The sequence below is a fragment of the Homarus americanus genome, unplaced genomic scaffold (assembly GCF_018991925.1).
Source record: "Homarus americanus isolate GMGI-L3 unplaced genomic scaffold, GMGI_Hamer_2.0 scaffold16836, whole genome shotgun sequence".
Taxonomy (NCBI): Eukaryota; Metazoa; Arthropoda; class Malacostraca; order Decapoda; family Nephropidae; genus Homarus; species Homarus americanus.
The window spans coordinates 85,148-91,205 of NW_024720513.1; positions in this window are offsets into that span (position 1 = coordinate 85,148).

Consider the following 6,058-nt stretch of genomic DNA (forward strand, 5'->3'; position numbering starts at 1 on the left):
CAGTAGCACTACTTGAAACTGCTCTGCGCCTCCCTTCCTCCTTCCAGCACTACTGACAACTGGCTTCCCTACTTCCAGCATTACTGACAACTACCCTGCCTTCCTCCATCCCTCTAGTATAACTATCCTGCCTCCCTCCCAGTACTACCAATAACTGCCCTGCCTACATCCTTACAACACACTGATAACTTCCTGGCCTCCCCCCCTCCCTCCAAAACTACTGACAACTGCCCCAAATCCTCCCAGCACTGCTGATAACTGCCTAGCATACCTGCAGCACCACTGATAACTGACCTTCCACCCTTTAGCATCACTGGTAACTGACCTTCCACCCTTTAGCATCACTGGTAACTGATCATCCACCCTTCATCACCACTAACAACTGACCATCCACCCTTCATCACCACTAACAACTGACCTTCCACCCTTCATCACCACTAACAACTGACCTTCCACTCTTCAGCACCACTGACAACTGACCTTCCACCCTTCACCACTAACAACTGACCTTCCACCCTTTATCACCACTGACAACTGACCTTCCACCCTTCATCACCACTAACAACTGACCATCCACAATTCAGCACCACTGACAACTGACCTTCCACCCTTCATCACCACTAACAACTGCCCCTCCACCCCTTCAACACCACTGACAACTGACCTTCCACCCTTCATCACCACTAACAACTGACCTTCTCACCACTAACAACTGCCCTTCCACCCTTCAACACCACTGACAACTGACCTTCCACCCTTCATCACCACTAACAACTGACCTTCCACCCTTCATCACCACTAACAACTGCCCTTCCACCCTTCAACACCACTGACAACTGACCTTCCTCCTTTCAACACCACTGACCTTCGACCCTTCAACACCACTGACCTTCCACCCTTCAACACCACTGACCTTCCACCTTCAGCACCACTGACCTTCCACCCTTCAACACTATTGACCTTCCACCTTCAACACCACTGACCTTCCACCCTTCAACACCATTGACCTTCCACCCTTCAACACTATTGACCTTCCACCCTTCAACTCCATTGACCTTCCACCCTTCAACACCACTGACCTTCCACCCTTCAACACCATTGACCTTCCACCCTTCAACACCACTGACCTTCCACCCCAACACCACTGACCTTCCACCCTTCAGCACCATTGACCTTCACCCTTCAACACCACTGACCTTCCACCCTTCAACACCATTGACCTTCCACCCTTCAACACTATTGACCTTCCCCTTCAACACCATTGACCTTCCATCCTTCAACACCACTGACCTTCCATCCTTCAACACCACTGGACCTTCCCTTCAACACCATGGACCTTCCACCCTTCAACACCATTGACCTTTCACCCTTCAACACCACTGACCTTCCACCCTTCAACACCACTGACCTTCCACCCTTCAACACATTGACCATCCACCCTTCAATGCCATTGACCTTCCACCTTCAACACCATTAAACCTTCACCCTTCAGCACCACTGACAACTGACACCCTTCACTTGACCTTCCACCTTCCACCCTTCAGCACCACTGACCTTCCACCCTTCAACACCATTGACCTTCCACCCTTCAACACCATTGAACCTTCCACCTTCAACCTATTCACCTTCCACCCTTCAACACCATTGACCTTCCACTCTTCAACACCACTGACCTTCCACCCTTCAACACCATTGACCTTCCACCCTTCAACACCATTGACCTTCCACCTTCAGCACCATTGAACCTTCCACCCTTCAGCACCACTGACCTTCCACCCTTCAACACCATTGACCTTCCACCCTTCAACACCATTGACCTTCCACCCTTCAACACCATTGAACCTTCACCCTTCAACACCCCTTCAACACCATTGACCTTCCACCCTTCAACACCATTGACCTTCCACCCTTCAACACCATTGACCCTCCACCCTTCCACCATTGACCTTCCACCCTTCAACACCATTGACCTTCCACCTTCAACACCATTGACCTTCCACCCTTCAACACCATTGACCTTCCACCCTTCAACACCATTGACCTTCCACCCTTCAACACCATTGACCTTCCACCCTTCAACACCATTGACCTTCCACCCTTCAACACCATTGACCTTCCCTTCCTTCTTCAACACCACCTTGACCTTCACCCTTCAACACCATGGACCTTCCAACACCATTGACCTTCACCCCTTCAACACCATTGACCTTCCACCTTCACACCATTGACCTTCCACCCTTCAACACCATTGGCCTTCCACCCTTCTTGACTTTCCACCCTTCAACACCATTGACCTTCCACCCTTCAACACCATGGACCTTCCACCTTCAACACCATTGAACCTTCCACCTTTCCACCTTCAACACCATTGACCTTCCACCCTTCAACACCATTGACCTTCCACCCTTCAACACCATTGACCTTTCCACCATTCCTTCCACCCTTCAACACCATTGACCTTCCACCCTTCAACACCATGGACCTTCCCTTCAACACTGACCTTCCACCCCTTCAACACCATTGACCTTCCACCCTTCAACACCATTGACCTTCCACTCTTCAACACCATTGACCTTCCACCCTTCAACACCATTGAACCTTCCACCCTTCAACACCATTGACCTTCCACCCTTCAACACCGCTCATAGTCACTGTGTATTACTTAGCTATTTTTGGGACTTGAGTACACACCACATTCCTTTTAACATGACTCATCTAGCAAAATTTTCATGCAAATGACCAGATTTGGTAATTTAATGGATGTTATAACTGTTAAAAGAATTTTAAATACTATACTGTTCCATGATGAGTGTTAAATACAATCACCATGTATGAATAAGCTTCATTTAGTCACTTTATACACTCAAAGCAGGTAAGCTAATGATGCTACTGCAGGTATGTACAGCATAGCTATAGTAATGTGATCCAAGGCAGTTGAAAATATAATTAAGTGCCTTTAATATTTGTGGCAATTCTTTACATCTTTTGTGCACCTGAATCAACAACTTTAGGACATTTCACCATAGAATATAAATATTTTCTTACCCATGAAAATGCTAAAAAGTGAATGAGAAAAACATTTTCCATAATATAATTTAACAGTTATTCTCCTCCTGAAAACAATTGTATGGCTATGACATCTGAGCTCCTTCGATGTCATATTGGTTTGGTCCAGAGTGATGCCTCCAAGAGGCTACTTATGTTCCTTTAACAATATTTTTTTTTTTTTTACAGAAAGTGAAAACAGAATATTTAGCATATAAGATGATAACTATATTATTTTAGGTTAGGCTGTGAATATTTTCTTGTCTTGCCTAATTGGGTGGTAGGTAATGAGCAGCTGTGGCCAGCAGAGCCGGATTAACAGCATTGGGGACCCCAAGGCACTAAGACTCTAGGGGCCCCCTATATATTTGAAGATAAGTGAGCAATTCCAAAGAATGAAGCAACTTCCACACACACATTCCCTGCTGTTTGACCAACAAGAGTGAGTGAGTGAGCACTACAAAATTTTTTAAATAAATTTTATACAAAAAACCCAATTTACAGATAATTTTGAATTAAAACCTAGGACCTAGGAAAACGTTAAAAACCCAGATCTAGGTGGAAAACCTCAAGAGTGGCAGCTCTGGCGATGGACAATTTCCAAAATTTTGGAATCGATTCTTAAGCTTTGAGAATCAAAGAATCGACTATGGAATTGATCCTCTCAAAGTATTTCAGCAACACAGAAGAATATATGGGAGGCATTAAGCAGTAAAATAAATATACTGTAGGTAGACAATTAAAAATCTTTCTATTTATTTTTTTATGATGAAACATTTATTATTATTATTCATAAGAAAACAAGTACTATTCTCTTTGCGTTCATCATCACGAAAACTATTGACCTTTGGGGCCCCTGGGCACATGCCTACTGTGCCTGTTGGGTAATCTGGCACTGGTGGCCAGGATATGGTACCTACCAACTACTGCTACATTATATAATTTATTGTTCATAAAATGAATCGACTTAACCTAACCTAAAGTAATACAACTATCTTTTTTTATCATCTAAGGAAAAATTCTGTCCTTGTCCTTGTAAGAGTCATGGTGGCATTGAAACTGATATCTTGGCCATGGATTTGTTTTCAGAAAGTAAAAAGTCTTGAAACTGATTTTATGAAAAATTTATGCCTTGTCCATTTTTTGTCCTTTTCATGAGGTAAAAAAGTATTTAGTTTCTTTGCTGAAATATGCTCTGGTTGCTGGTTTGATATTATTGTGTCATATTCAGTACTCCACTACTGTGTATGTAAATCTAATACAGGAACTCCAATACTTACGAACATTACGAAAAGTTGACTTTTGAACTTTCAAAGATACGAACATCACTGTTGAGGGAGGATTACGTGTCAGAGCTGGTATTTTATGTAGAGAAGATTGGACCAGATTTGAGATGGATTTGAACATTCCAGTCAAAAGCACCAAATTTTCCTCACATGCTACCCATTGCCTTAGCGTTCCATTTTTCATAGGAACAACTTCCTATAAACAAATTATGGTGGCCATTTTGGATTTTCAAGGTGGCTTCTAAGCCACTTAGGATCACAATCACATATATTTTCAGGGTAAAGGAATACAAGTAATGTATAACATTTAGAAAAGCACCAGATAGTTTTTATTAAAAAAAAAAAAGAAACTGTACATAAAAGTTATAATGACCAAATAAAATAGAATATTGTTAATGTGTCATAGTCAATGAAAATACTGCATGGACTGTAACTATACCAATGATAAATGTGATGGTATATTGTCATCACACACCACTGCACATGCAGTTTATGCTCATCTTACTTATCACAGTGACAACTGCAGAGTTCAGTGCACTTCCACCTAGCCTTTCTGCATGTACACCTGCTGCCACATCCACTTTGACTATTATAGCTACATTTGACTAGTTCACTGCATGGGAACCCATGACTGGCTGTCCTCATCGAGAGTCCAGCCCCAACCTTCTGGAGTAGGTGTGTGTTGTTCACTCTGCTCATAGGTGCACCATATTCCACCATGATATGCAACATGCTTTGAATGCTGCAATAGTGCATCTTGTGTTGGGGGAGGTGTCTCCCTTGTCTTCCCCTTCTGGCAAAACAGCTCCTTTCTAGCTATATCCACATGTTTCAGGTCACTGGCCTTATACTGTACAGGATAACGGTGAAGTGTTCCAGCAGCTGGAAATGTTGAACATCAACCTGACTTCTTGCCTCTTCCAAAGAATGCAGACATGGCATCGCATCCCGTGAAACAGCTGAAACTGTGGAAGACAAGGAGGGCCAGGGATTTCTCCCGACCCAGGTCTTCTTAGATAGCATTGATGTGATGACATGTAAAGTTCTTGTTTGTACCAAAGGCAACCCAAATGCCCACATCTTGGCACAGGGTGATTAGATGATGGAACTTGCCAATGAAGATCTCCACTACATCAGTGTTAACAGTGTGCACCAGACAGTTGGTACAGCCATTCAGAAGGGCATCCTGTAATTGGATCAGCAGCCTAGTGTCCACTTCCTTGTCATCACATGGTGCCATGGATCGATAGGTTCTTTGAAGAATAGCTGTGGCACCAGATGTGATGATGATTTTTTTGTCAACATAGTCATCAAATGTCACAATGTTGATAGTGGGGAGCAGATCAGATTTTTTTCTTAAGTGCAAATTTTCCACCATCAGATAATGAAGGGGAAAAAGATGGTTCTCACGGCTGAATAATGCAGTCATGTCACTCGCCCTGTGCTGCATCACGATATACAGTCAGCCAAAGATGCACCGACCCCACCCTGGGTCTCATGCTCACAATTTTACCTGGCAATACTTGGTAAAGGAAGGCTGTATGTAAAGGTGATTGTGATTGGTGGATCTGTTTTTGGCTGTATCACTGTCAGGATAATTATTAAACAAACCAAGGTAGAATTTTTATAATAAATCTATTCATTGTTATTTAATGTCATGAGAAGTTTCCAAATTTTCGTATATTTGCTTAATTGATGAAGAAAATTATATTACTGACTTGGCAACT